Below are 15,317 nucleotides of genomic sequence, written 5' to 3'. Positions count from 1 at the left end.
CGGAACTGAGTTGAATGTAAGAGCTATATGACGTAAAGAAGAGTGAATGAACTATGAATCTGACACATCTGGCGTCTGCAAATTACGGGAGTAACTATGTGATGGTTGGGCAGGAAGACCTTTATCAGAAGCAGTGACGTGATGGTCATAAGTCACAGATCGGCTCCTACGCTTCCACAGTACCAGCAGAACTGAACAATGGCTGGGCTAACATGAGGAAGAAATGCGCATCATTTCGTTTGTAACTGGTTAAAGGAAACTTTATCGAGGTGATGCGTTGTGTATTCAGGAAGTGACAGACTTTTTGCTACGCATGTGATGACAGAGGAAGGTGCTATTTCGTGTAAAGATCCAAATGGCAACACTGTAGAAGTAACTATTTAGTGAATTCGTGGCAGCCTAACAACGTATTCACTCACTCCATGGGAGTAAATGGCAAGTTTTTACGTGATTCCACAAAAAGAAGGGCACTGCCAGAGGTACCACTCCGACTTCGGAACACCGCTGTTACAGACAAGTGTACACAAAACATCACTGCGGACACTTTACAAAAATGAGAAACCACACAGCTTGTAAGACTTCACACGAGCACGCACCGAAGAGATCGTGTTGGCGGCGGTGACGTCCAATCCAGCGGCAGCAGCTCCGCTTCGCCCGGCGGCCGGACTTTCACTGAACTGAACGCCGCTCACCTGGCGCTGGCAGGGCTGCCAACGCGACGCGCACGCTTGCCAACCTCGCCCGTGAGATGGCACCGCCACGCGCTCCCGCTTACGGCTGTTACCTCAACAACCCAAGGTGGGTAACATGTCCGAGGCTATCATTGAGTTTCTTTTTGTATGAGAATAGCGATTGCTCTTCAGGGTAGCCATCTTAAAGTCTCCGGTTACCTTTCGGTGCAGTCCTTTCGTTAGATGTTCCACATCTTCAATATTGTCACTGCCTTCACAAAATAGTGGTTTTTTTCTGTTACCCTCTTCACGTCTTTGCAATATTGATACGTATATCTTGTATCATATTTGTTTCAGATTCTTTCACACTATTTGTTTTGTCCTCTAAAACGTAAAGCTTCCCCAGCAAAAATATTGGTAAAAAATGCATTTCATATGACCGCCTGCCGAAGAGAGTTTGACTTACTCCCTCGGAGTGTAGCTTTTGTATCTGTAACCTACCATAGTTCAGGACGAGGCCCACGAGAACATGTATGGGTTTCAGTATTTCTTCATACATCATATTTCTTCTGTCCTAATTTTGTTCAGTGTTTCCCAGGCCACATTTACGCTGTTTCTGTAGATATTCTACCATTCCTGTTACAGTAAGAATTGTTTTATTTTCTGCACCATTTACAATCGATGTTTTTTACGAATACGGCAACTGTTCCGATTGCCACTGACGAATACACAAGATATGTAAGTATCCTTCTGGACATCAAGCTAATATTTTTTATAGCTGGATCACTTTACTCTCTACACAACATACGTCTTTTTCACAAATTATACGCATATAAGATGGAAAAAGTAATTGAGGCATCAACCTGACAGCTCAAAGGGAAGGTTATACGTTATGCTTAACAGCAGTAGTGCAGGTATGCCTCTAGTTAGTCCTACTACGTTTTATTACGAAAAGGGAGATAGTGTTTCACAAACCATGGCAAAACAGTTAACGGAGGAGAGAGGCTGATTGTGAAAACAATCTTTACACAGACTTAAGGATATCCGGAAAAATCTACAAATTCAGACAATGTACTTAAGCAGTTCCTTCTACTTGCGGTTACCGCGAAGGAAACACTTGCTTGCTTTCTTATGCAAAGAGGACTCATAAATTTTGTATGACGTCGTATGCGAAATGTGGAAAATCTAACAGCCAATAAAGACAATAATTTCTTAACGGTCGCATACATGGAAGTGATGTATAATTTGCTTCAGCTGTCTTAACAGTTGCATAATTTACAAACAAGCACAAATTTCGACAGATAATTCAGATAATTCTCCTAATGTCCAGATATTTGAAGTAAAACCGTGGAATTTGAGCGATATTTGTCTATTTTATCGGAAGCAGCCACACAGACAAAAAAATAGACATGCAATTGTTTTCGTCATCTGTGCCGAAATCTTAACGTGCTTATTGTTGTTTCGAGTTATAGATCTCACGTATGATCTACAGTTTTGTCAGAAACATAAGCTAAAGGACCTAGAACTATCTCCCAACCTTTGCGAACTACAGCAACCCTGCAATACTGCTATCTTCCTGAGAGGCTTTCGCTTCCCGAAACATGGATTCGAGTTGCCTCGTTTCTTATTCTACTCATTTTCTCCTTTTTAGCATTCTACAGACATTTCTCTTGTGCCAACTTTCACCAATGGTGGTGATCGTTCTTAAAAGTGTAGCTCTTTGGCAGAATTGCGGCGAAGGCCTTTCTAATAGCCTCGCTGCCATCCGCCGGTGTCTTCGACAAGCAAGTGATTTCTCTCCTCGTAATTAGCACACCTAAGACATTCAACGTAACATGAGGACGAAGTCTTTCGTGACGCCACTGACATGTAAAACATTCTCGGTTTTCTTGCCGCGTCAATTCCGGATAAAATCTCGAGCTTTCGACGATAGTCTCCATCGTCGAAATCTCGAGATTTTATCCCGAATTGACGCGGCAAGAAAACCGAGAATGTTTTACATATTCAACGTAACATTCTGACGTGCATGATTAATTGCACTGAAATGATTAAGTTCTGACGAAACACACAGCCGAGTAAGTATTTCAGATACCAAACCCGGAATATTTGAAAACTAAGACAATTTTAGGGAGCGTTTAGAGGCTTTTGTTAAGTTCTTAAATAAAACTTGGGACATAAATGCTTTGCTAGATCGCAGCACTAGCTTATTTAGCGATGAAAGAGGGAAGTAAGTGACTGTGGCATTCTCAGGGAAGTATCCTGACATTCCCCCTCAAGTATTTTATGGGTAGAGAGGAAAACCAGACTGGAAGATGATTGGATCGCCACTGCTATTGTCAAGTTTAGTAGTGTCACCCCGCTCGCTACAAAATTACAGAAAATTCGTTCTTATAGCGAGACCTGTCGGCAGTTGTTCACCGTGTGAGCCTCCGTGCCTAACAGGAAGCAGTTAGAACGATGCGCGTACCCTGCAGTCCCGTCGGCCCTGAGAAGTAGCATAAGCTCGTATCACGGAAGGTTAAGGAAAAAAATCGGCCATGTACTTTTAAAAGGAAATGTCCCAGTATTTGCCTCTGGTGATTTAGGGAAACAACGAAAAACCAAAATTTGGACGATCGTGATGGGATTTAAATCCCTTTACAGTCTCTCGGTTAATGAGTAAGAGCGGATAAGTGCGACGCAGTGGGTTTGTATTAAAAACGTTATTTCTGTCAGAACTAATCACAGGAGAATTCAAAAGAAGCACGATTCTAGGAGATAAAAAGTTTGGATATTTAGCCACGAATATATTAAAGGTCGTTCTCGGAAACTGACATACGGCTGGAGAGCGGTGTGCTGACCACATGCACCTCCATATCGGCATCCAGTGACGCCTGTGCTCTGAGGATGACACGGCGGCCGGTCAGTAGCGTTGGGTCCCCATGACCTGTTCAGGAGGAGTTTAACAAGAGTTACTGCACCAATGTCCGCTTTTAGCCGTATTATCTACATCTACATTTATACTCCGCAAGCCACCCAACAGTGGGTGGCGGAGGGTACTTTACGTGCCACTGTCATTACCTCCCTTTCCTGTTCCAGTTGCGTGTGGATCGCGGGAAGAACGACTGTCTGAAAGCCTCCGTGCGCGCTCTAATCTCTCTAATTTTACATTCGTGATCTCCTCGGGAGGTATAAGTAGGGGGAAGCAATATATTCGATACCTCATCCAGAAACGCACCCTCTCGAAACCTGGACAGCAAGCTACACCGCGATGCAGAGCGCCTCTCTTGCAGAGTCTGCCACTCGAGTTTGCTAAACATCTCCGTAACGCTATCACGCTTACCAAATAACCCTGTGACGAAACGCGCCGCTCTTCTTTAGATCTTCTCTACCTCCTCCGTCAACCCGACCTGGTACGGATCCCACACTGATGAGCAATACTCAAACATAGGTCGAACGAATGTTTTGTAAGCCACCTCCTTTGTTGATGGATTACATTTTCTAAGGACTCTCCCATTGAATCTCAACCTGGTACCCCCCTTACCAACAATTAATTTTATATGATCATTCCACTTCAAATCGTTCCGCACGCATACTCCCAGATATTTTACAGAAGTAACTGCTACCAGTGTTTGTTCCGCTATCATATAATCATACAATAAAGGATCCTTCTTTCTATGTATTCGCAATACATTACATTTGTCTATGTTAAGGGTCAGTTGCCACTCCCTGCACCAAGTGCTTATCCGCTGCAGATCTTCCTGCATTTCGCCACAATTTTCTAATGCTGCAACTTCTCTGTATACTACAGCATCATCCGCGAAAAGCCGCATGGAATTTCCGACACTATCTACTAGGTCATTTATATATATTGTGTAAAGCAATGGTCCCATAACACTCCCCCGTGGCACGCCAGAGGTTACTTTAACGTCTGCAGACGTCTATCCATTGATAACAACATGCTGTGTTCTGTTTGCTAAAAACTCTTCAATCCAGCCACACAGCTGGTCTGATATTCCGTAGGCTCTTACTTTGTTTATCAGGCGACAGTGCGGAACTGTATCGAACGCCTTCCGGAAGTCAAGAAAAATAGCATCTACCTGGGAGCCTGTATCTAATATTTTCTGGGTCTCATGAACAAGTAAAGCGAGTTGGGTCTCACACGATCGCTGTTTCCGGAATCTATGTTGATTCCTACATAGTAGATTCTGGGTTTCCAAAAACGACATGATACTCGAGGAAAAAACATGTTCCAAAATTCTACAACAGATCGACGTCAGAGATATAGGTCTATAGTTTTGCGCATCTGCTCGACGACCCTTCTTGAAGACTGGGACTACCTGTGCTCTTTTCCAATCATTTGGAACCTTCCGTTCCTCTAGAGACTTGCGGTACACGGCTGTTAGAAGGGGGGCAAGTTCTTTCGCGTACTCTGTGTAGAATCGATTTGGTATCCCGTCAGGTCCAGTGGACTTTCCTCCGTTGAGTGATTCCAGTTGCTTTTCTATTCCTTGGACACTTATTTCGTTTATTGTGAACTATAAACACCTGGGGAGCCCTCAACTCAATCACTGCTTTGGGAGGCCTACGAAATTAGCTGGCAGAAAGTGGCAAACTCTGAAGCCCACTGCGAGCCTTTTGTCAGACTTCCTTGTCAGGTGTTGCAGAGGGCTACCATCTAAAAAGAAAACAGTGGTCTATGAAGACTTGACAGAGCATTTTTTAAGGTGGTAGTGATGCTCTCCATAAGCCGCAAATCAGGAGGAGGAAAGCGCAATGTAACAGAGTGCTACAAACACCCGGTCGCGCGGTGTAGCCGCGCGGTTTAAGGCCGCCTTGTTACGATCCGTGCGGCTCCACCCATGGAGGTTCGAGTCCTCCCTCAGGTGTGTGTGTGTGTGTGTGTGTGTGTGTGTGTGTTGTCCTTAGTTGAAGTTAGATTAAGTAGTGTATAGGTTTAGGGACCGATGACATTAGCAGTTTGGTCCCAGTTTCAAATTTTACAAACACCGGCAACGTTATAGGTCTGCGGATACAGGAAGAAGATTTCAAAGTGTGAGGAGTCACAGTACTTGATGTAGCAATCCGATGTGTTTGTACCTGGCACGCACCTGGTGAAAGGCATTTAACAAATTGCTGGATATAATGTCCGCCTGTTATGCAAACAACAGTTTTTTTTCATTTAAAACCAAACTTGTTTCAGCACCATTGTCAGCGAGTTATTCAAATCTTAATTCTTACGTTATTGGATTGTGGAGTGCCTCTGTACAAATATCAGATACTGGTACTTAGTCATATGAAAATTTAACTTTTGAAAATCCTTTTCAGCTCTGTTCCCATTTACGAACGAAGTTCCGCAAAATTTGTGTACAGCTTGTGTATACTTCTAAACAGGAGTTTCGGGAGCAAAATTCGCAGATGACAAGCTACTAGAATATGACAATGCAGAGTGTGTCCTACGCAACTCAATAAAGTAAAAAATTGAGGTCTGAGTAACCCACTGACGATCATGCAAAGATGCTCAAACCTGTTCTGGTTTAAATGAAAAAACGGTTGTTTGCGTAACAAGTGGACCTTGTATCCAGTAATTTCATCTGCAGAAACGGCCGCTGAAAAACCAAATGAGAAGTATTTAATAAGCAAGTTGTAGCAACAGTGAATTTCATTGGTGGTACGATGTTCCGAAGTTGCTTCTTCTCTGATTCGGGCTCGGCCCACTGGTTTTCGTTGGTGCATGCCATCGAACATTTATTGAATGAACTACAATGTCGGTTTCGTGCCACTTCAATTTGTTACAAAAACGGATCAACTATTGACGAAGCTGACAATATGAGTAGCGCCTTTCAACGAGCAGTTACCCCGTGACATCGGCCTCACGGTGTTTGGAATCAGCGAGGTGCGACAACTTTCTACTGGCTACCGCCGTCACGATCCCACACTGTAACACTCCTCTGGCCACCTGCGTGTTGGAAGCAGCGGCACACGGACTCAGGGTCAAGGTCAGCAGCGCCCTCAGGAAGACAGCCATTCACCGGCGCACCTGCCGCTCCGGATGCCCGGTAGTCCATTGGAGGCGGCGTCCGCAGATTTCAGCAGCAGCGGAGTGGCCTTGGTACTGAAGCTGCCCCATTCTCGGCTGCGATTAGCACACGGAATAACCATACTCGTGTGCTAAACATGTCCCGAGTAATTGGGATGTGGTATCGTCTGTACTCTTTCGTGAGGCAACCTCATGCGCTTTGTAGAAGGCTAGATCTTCAAATCAGTTCATATTTGTTCAGTTAATACGTCGATGATAGACTGGTGTGGTGCGGTCTTCGATCCGAAGACGGGTCTAACGCAACTTCCCACGCTAGTCTATCCAGTGTAAATCTCCGCAGTCTACATAATTTGTGCCGGCTTACTCTGTGTCATCTCTTGGTTGCCCTCTACAATTTTAACACCCCCCCCCCTCTACATCTACATCTACATACTCCGCAATCCACCATACGGTGCGTGGCGGAGGGTACCTCGAACCACAACTAGCATCTTCTCTCCCTGTTCCACTCCCAAACAGAACGAGGGAAAAATGACTGCCTATATGCCTCTGTACGAGCCCTAATCTCTCTTATCTTATCTTTGTGGTCTTTCCGAGAAATGTAAGTTGGCAGCAGTAAAATTGTACTGCAGTCAGCCTCAAATGCTGGTTCTCTAAATTTCCCCAGTAGCGATTCACTAAAAGAACGCCTCCTTTCCTCCAGAGACTCCCACCCGAGTTCCTGAAGCATTTCCGTAACACTCGCGTGATGATCAAACCTACCAGTAATAAATCTAGCAGCCCCCCTCTGAATTGCTTCTATGTCCTCCCTCAATCCGACCTGATAGAGATTCCAAACGCACGAGCAGTACTCAAGATTAGGTCGTATTAGTGTTTTATAAGCGGTCTCCTTTACAGATGAACCACATCTTCCCAAAATTCTACCAATAACGACTATCCGCCTTCCCCACAACTGCCATTACATGCTTGTCCCACTTCATATCGCTCTGCAATGTTACGCCCAAATATTTAATCGACGTGACTGTGTCAAGCGCTACACTACTAATGGAGTATTCAAACATTATGGGATTCTTTTTCCTATTCTTCTGCATTAATTTACATTTATCTATATTTAGAGTTAGCTGCCATTCTTTGCACCAATCACAAATCCTGTCCAAGTCATCTTGTATCCTCCTCCAGTCACTCAACGACGACACCTTCCCGTACACCACAGCATCATCAGCAAACAGCCGCACATTGCTATCCCCCCTATCCAAAAGATCATTTATGTAGAAAGAAAACAACAGCGGACCTACCACACTTCCCTGGGGCACTTTAGATGATACCCTCACCTCCGATGAACACTCACCATCGAGGACAACGTACTGGGCTCTATTACTTAAGAAGTCTTCGAGCCACTCACAAATTTGGGAACCAATCCCATATGCTCGTACCTTAGTTAGGAGTCTGCAGTGGGGTACCGAGTCAAACACTTTCCGGAAGACAAGAAATATGGCATCCGTCTGATAACCTTCATCCATGGTTCGCAAGATATCATGTGATAAAAGGGCGAGTTGAGTTTCGCAGGAGCGATGCTTTCTAAAGCCGTGCTGATGCATGGACAGCAACTTCTCTGTCTCAAGGAAATTCATTATATTCGAACTGAGAATATGTTCGAGAATCCTGCAACAAACCGATGTTAAGGATATTGGTCTGTAATTTTGAGGATCCGTTCTTCCACCTTTCTTATATACAGGTGTCACCTGCGCTTTTTTTCAGTCGCTCGGGACTTTACGTTGGGCAAGAGATTCGCGATAAATGCAAACTAAGTAAGGAGCTAATGCAGTAGAGTACTCCCTGTAAAACCGAATTGGAATCCGATCAGGACCTGGCGAGTTATTTATTTTCAACCCATTCAGCTGCTTCACAACCCGAGGGATGCCTATCACTACGTCCTCCATACGGGAATCTCCCATCCCACCATTACGACCGTCCGATTCCTTCATTTAGTCAGGTTGTGCCATTATTTTTTTCCCAATTCGATTCAGTATTTCTTCATTAATTGTACGATCAGTACAGTTTAATCTTACCATTCTTCTGCAGCACATTTCCACAGCTTACGTCCCTCTTCTTGTCTGAACAGCTTGTTGTGCTCGTTTCACTTCCATACAAAACTACGCTCTACAAATACAGAAGACTTCCAAATACTTACGGCTACCATGAGTTATTTTGCTACATAAATAACAAAACTCATTTGCCACTTTTATTGCCTCATTCCTGATCTAATTCCCACAGCACTGCCTGATTCAATTCGATTACATTCTATTACCACTGTTTCGCTTTTGTGAATGTTCACTTTATCACCTCTTGTAAAGACACTACCGGTTCCACTCAACTGTTCTTCCAAGACCTATGGTTTCTCTGAGAGAATTACATCATCATCGACAAACCTCAGTTTTTATTTCCTCTCTCCGAACTTTCGAAATTTCTCCTTGGTTTCCTTTGCAGCATGCTCAATGAACCAACTGAATAACGTGAGAGATAGGCTACAACCCAGCCTCACTACCTTCGCAGCTATAGTTTCTCCGTCATGTACTGCGGCTCTTGTGATTGCAGTCTGGCGCCTATACAAGTAGTAAACAACCTTTCACTCACTGTATTTTATCCCTGGTACTTTCCCTATTTCTGGGAATGTATTCCAGACAACGTTGTGGAAAGCTTTCTCTAAACCAATAAATGCTATGAACCTACGTTTCCATTTCTTTAATCTATCCGTCTAAGATAAGTCGTAGGGACAGTATTGCCTCTCGTGTTCCTTCGTTTCTCGAGAATCCAAACTGATTCTAACCGATGTCGACTTCTGCCACTCTTCTGTAAATAATTTGTGTCATTATTTTGCAAACACACTTATTAAACTGATAATTTGGTAATACACTTATAAACACATGCCTTCCTTGGAATGAATATAGGGTCTGACCAACTAATCCAAAGAAAGATACGGCATCGTAAGCGCCTACTTCGTACAACCTAAGCGATCGAATACCAATGGATCCCTTTAACAAATGGGGCTGGACATCCGTGCCCGATCTGCGATGGTCTAGAAAATCAGCCATCTCTTAACTACAAGCTGAAAATCTGTAACAACTGAAATGTCTCCTCTATAAAAATCACCATGGATTCCGCAAACAGAGATCCTGCGAAATTTAGCTCGCTCTGTTGCTCCATAAGATCGGCTGTGTTTTTTGATTTTAGTAAGGCATTTGACACCGTCTTAATGAAAAAAGTACGAGCTTAAGGAGTATCGGAGCAGACCTGCGACTGGATTCAAGACTTTCTTGCGGATAGATCTCAACACGTCGCTCTTAACGGAACTAAATCGATAGATTTAAAGGTAATATCCGGAGTACTAAAGGGAAGTGTGATAGGACCACTGTTTACATGATCTAGTAGAAAGCGTCGGATGCTCTTTAGGGCTATTCGCAGATGATGCAGTTGCCTATACCCAAGTGGCAACGCCAGAAAATAGTAAGAATTTGCGGACGGACCTGCAGAGAATTTATGAATGGTACAGGCTCTGGCAGTTGACCCTGAACGTAAATGAATGTAACGTATTGCGCATACATAGGAAAAGAAATCCACTACTGTACAGTTACATTATTGATGACAAAAATCTGGAGACAGCGTTTGCCATAAAATATCCAGGCGTAACTATCCAGAGCGATCTTAAGTGTAATAACCACATAAAACAGATAGTGGGGAAAAACAGACACCAGACTCAGATTCATCGGAAGACTCTTAAGGAAGTGCAACTCATCCACGAAAGAAGTGGCTTATAAGGCGTTTGTTCGCCCGATTCTTGGGTATTGTTCATTCATCTGAAAACCCTGACAGGTAGGACTGATAGAGGAGACAGAGAAGATCCAACGAAAAGAGGCGCGTTTCGTCACGGGATCGTTTAGCTGGCGAGAGAGCGTTACGGAGATGCTTCACAAACTCCACTGGCAGACTTTACAAGAGAGGCGTTGCGCATCACGGAGGGATTTACTATTGAAATTTTGGGACAGCACTTTACATCTCACATATTCACCACGAGGAGAAAATTCGAGAAATTAGAGCCAATACAGAGGCTTACCGACAACCACTCTTCCCACGCACTATTCGCGAGTGGAAGAGGTTTGGAGGGATCAGATAGTGGTAACGAAAGTACCCTCCGCCACACATCATTAGGTGGCTTGCGGAGTGCCGGTCGCTGTTGCCGAGCGGTTCTGGGCGCTTCAGTCCGGAACCACGCTGCTGGTACGGTCGCAGGTTCGAATCCTGTGTGTGGTATCCTTAGGTTAGTAAGATTTAAGTAGTTCTAAGTTCCGGGGGACTGACGACCTCAGATGTTAAGTCCCATAGTGCTTAGAGCCATTTGAACCATTTTTTTGTAGATGTCTCCATGCTCATCCTATCTAAACTTGAAGGTACCTACATAAATTCAATTCTTCATGAGGTAAGGATTCTCTAGAGCGTACAAATCACTGGTTACCTGCCTGAGAGTGGATGGCCACAGGCCATCTGGTGGAGGGTATTCAGTTGTTGTGCACAAGGTACAGCTTTGGGTCATATTTGGACGAACAGTTACGAGCAAACTGTTTGAGCAGACGACCACGGGTAGTGTTTATACCCCGAAAAAGCGCAGAGTGCTTGCCTGACGTTGTGTGTGCTTTGAAGGGAACCAAATGTTTTTATCTGTAGACTCGACTCAAATGAAAAACGTAACAACAATTTTTCCTTTCTAAAGAATAAATATGAAGTTAAAGAAAGGCCAATCTTGGCATATCGCTCATGTGTTTTCATAATACTGCCCAGCCACTGTCTTTTCTGATACAGAACTGGAAAAAAATCAGGGGGATACATCCATGAACAACTAGGAAATGAAAATAAGTCGCTTAAATCATTAAGACCCGTTGGCAAAAATTATACCACCATTGAACTCTCGTCCTATACAACAGGTTCAACCTTTGGCCAGAATTAAAGCATATGCACGACAGCTTCTGGCTAAACACTTTTTGTATTTTCGATAACTAGTTTTCCACGTCTGACACAAATCATCCAGAAAAAAAATCAGAACAGTCACTCTGACCTACTAACACAGACTCAAAGATAGACACTGAAAATTTCACACGGCTAAAACATCCGATTAGGAACGGTTCCAAGTTTTTTAGTGCTCTAGAATAATCCAGATTTCGACTGTGAATTCAAACCTCTGTTTTAACACTCCACAGAAATACAAACAGTTTAAATGTGGGCACTGTTAGCTCGTATATGAAGTCCCTCGGGCTCCAGAAGAATGTATTTTGTAGTCTAAAAAACACTCCAGTTCATGACTCTCAGAGTCAGAGGGGAGAGCGTCTGTCGACGTACAGAAAGGGAGTCGAGTTTGTTATCTTCCTCTCGCCGCCTGGAATGCCAATATAAAACTCAATAAGCGGCGAGAAAGCTGCGGCGCGGAGAAGAAACCGGTACACAAGTTAAATTGGCTATTTTCTGCGCACTTGGTTATGCAGAATATGTGGCAGGGGAACGGCTTACTTTCTCGTCAAGTTTCCCTGCACCAGTCACGAACCTGATAAAGGGGATGCCGAACCCAGGGATGTAAGGAGAAATTGATGTCCTGAAGTCTATTTTTGTCGTTAACAAGACTGAGTTTCGGCGTTTTGGGATTTCTAAAACATTGATTGTCCTATTTCTCGTACATTTACACTTCCGCACGCTCTACACTAACTTTATCACGTAAATCCGTTAGCGTTTCGCTATGTTACGTTGTAACAACGAAATCATCGAACAAAGTTTCCTTGTTTATAGTCGAAGGCAGAGAATTTCTATCCAAGGAGAGAGGAATCTTTATAATCGTGTAATTTCACTACGGTGATATTTCCTTGATTTTGGTGAAAAGTACTTATACTGTTTCATTTGTACACATTACTGAATTAGGTACACTTAGAACACATTTACATGCTTTTTTCCTGGCAGTTTCCTGAAGGAAAAATGCTCCTGACATCTTTATGAAACGCCTTTCAATTAAAATTAATAATTCTTCTCTGTCGTAGATAACAAGGTCGGCTATATCTTGTTTCACCCATTACATTTTAATAAGAACATCGTGTAGCTTTGTGTGTCACATAATCGATAACGAGGCGTTTCTGGACACATGAGCAATGTGTGTGCAATATGTATGCAATCTTAAGCTAGTCAAATCAGGTTACTGAAGTATGGCACTTTTGATCTGAAGAAAATTAAGCAGATGGTCTGGTTCGCAGGTTAACGAGGCAGTAGCCGTCATTAGCATCCATTATATCACGTACCAATAGTATTTCCAAAGTCTGCATTGATATTTAATTATCCGTAAGATGACATAGAGACACCATTTCAATTTTACGGCAGTCCACAGAATAAACGATTACGTTGTTGTCCCACATAACAGCCCGCCACATGACTGAAAACTCAGTGAAAGTAGTTATCTTTTTACATTTGTCTTAGAGACTGCAGAAATATGACTGACTACCCTGTAATAGTTATCACTGTTCCTACTTCGCGAAACTCCGGCCATATTTTTCACTTGCTGTCACATGGCAGTATATCGGCGACCACCAACAACACTGAATCCGATAAAGCAAAAGGCCACAACCTTTTAAAAGTTTGGAATCTGGTAAACATCGCTTGTAGCTGTCAATATATTTATTAACTGCGACTGTAATTACTACGGGCGTATCATTTCCAAGTATACCTATCGAATGCTATGGCATATATTAGCCAGGTTACAAGCGGACAAAACATCTCGGACCCAATTTCATCAAGAAATGATTCAAATGGCTCTGAGCACTATGGGACTTAACTGCTGAGGTCATCAGTCCCCAAGTACTTAGAACTACTTAAACCTAACTAACCTAAGGACATCACACACATCCATGCCCGAGGCAGGATTCGAACCTGCGACCGTAGCGGTCGCGCGGTTCCAGACTGTAGCGCCTAGAACCGCTAGGCCACCCCGGCCGGCAGGCCCAGTATTCTTCTCAGCGGTCGGTCTCCGAAGTGTCAAAAAAGCTTTGTACCATTTATCTGTAGTTGCGCCTTTCGTTGCACCATGGGGAGCGGATCTCACAGGATTGAGACTTAATTGCAAGCCCGGCGAGATCCATCCTCTATAGCAGCACACCTTCCAGTGCATTTTTCCTGATGTTCCCACATGACAGTCCGAGGGCAAGATGGCCCTAATTTGTGCTGCGATCGTCGTCCGAAACTGCTGATCGCCCGCTATTACAGTTCAGTCAATGCGTGAACCTATGTGGCCACCATCTAGGAGCAAGACGACAGGCGTGCATGCCCACCCTCCACATTCCTTGGATCGCAGGCACCGCATACTTCACTTGTTGGGCGTGGAGGACGATCCAAGTTTTCACAGACGCTCTCAATACGGTTAACCGAAAATCAGTTCACGGTTCAAATTGTGCACTTGGAGATCGTGGTAGAAGTAAGGTGAAAGAAACTGCGGATTACCTCCAATGAGGATTACCACGTCTAGCAAAACTAGTTGAGAAGGCAGCAGTAGGAAAATGACGGCATGTGGATTTTCTTGCCTTTCATATAAAAACATCACATTATTGCAAAAGTGTTAATTACTAGCAGAACAGTAAACTATTGCTAAACGAAACGGCAGACGAAGCGCTGATTAGAACTCAATATGCAGTCTCGCAGGACACACATGTTAACCGCCGCAGTCTGTTTTGATTAAGAGTTTAATTAGCAATCTCTGATTTTTTGGACATTTAATTGAGAACTAGTGTGGTAGTAATTAAGCAAACCCGCAGTTCATTATTTTATTACCTGTGAAAGTTTGAAAAATAGAAATTGTGATTCGTAAAGTGGACTATTAACTGTGCAATTTCTCCTATTCCGCTAATAAAAAAGCGAGTGGCACCTCGTTTACACAAATGAATTCAAAACTTAATTATTTTTACAATAATAGTTCCTCCCTAAGAGTTTATTATAGTCCAAGATAATGCGCTCACGACCTATGTGCTGTATTCTGCGCAGGGGACAACGATTATAGAAGACCGCATTTTGGTGAACATTAGTCAGAACTTACGCATTCCACTCAGGGCGGTGGAAGCAACTATGCACCTCGCACGTACTGCAATCTTAGTACAAATGACACCAGTGGCGCGTAATCTGTGGAAACACAAAGGAGGTATGAAAGGTGGAAATTCTAGAGGGAAGATATTTATCATTCATATGTAAATCCCTCTACTAATCTACCTTACTCTCTTCTTTCACTCGGATTACTGTATATCAAAAATGTTCAAATGCGTGTGAATTTCTAAGGGACCAAACTGCTGAGGTCATTGGTCCCTAGACTTACACACTACTTAAACTAACTTATGTTAATAACAACACAAACACCCATGCCCGAGGGAGGACTCGAACCTCCGGTGGAAGGGGCCACGCAATTAGTGACAAGGCGCCTCTAATCGCGCGGCTAATGTATTTCACATTATTATTTCTTGTACATATACATGTTGAATGTGCTCAGGTGAACCCAGACTTTAAAGACAACAGCCATGTTTACAAGTATGCATGCTCACTTTCCTGATGTGAGGAATACTCAG

At 43.5% G+C, this 15,317-nt stretch overlaps 1 protein-coding gene across 3 annotated transcripts in view; it reads right to left on the bottom strand.

Moving 5' to 3' along the window:
- The window catches only part of LOC124546032 (mitogen-activated protein kinase-binding protein 1), a 922,513-nt gene that overhangs the window by 362,496 nt on the left and 544,700 nt on the right, over window positions 1–15,317 (bottom strand). The window contains exon 1 of one of the 3 annotated variants that reach the window (XM_047125006.1): window positions 597–665. The exons of the other annotated variants lie outside the window; for them this stretch is intronic. The gene's annotated coding sequence lies outside the window, so the exon portion shown is untranslated. Of the gene's footprint in view, window positions 1–596; window positions 666–15,317 lie in introns of those variants that run through there. 3 annotated transcript variants of the gene reach the window in all.

Source organism: Schistocerca americana, chromosome 8 (genome assembly GCF_021461395.2).
Source record: "Schistocerca americana isolate TAMUIC-IGC-003095 chromosome 8, iqSchAmer2.1, whole genome shotgun sequence".
Lineage (NCBI taxonomy): Eukaryota > Metazoa > Arthropoda > Insecta > Orthoptera > Acrididae > Schistocerca > Schistocerca americana.
This window is presented reverse-complemented; position numbering and strand designations above follow the sequence as displayed.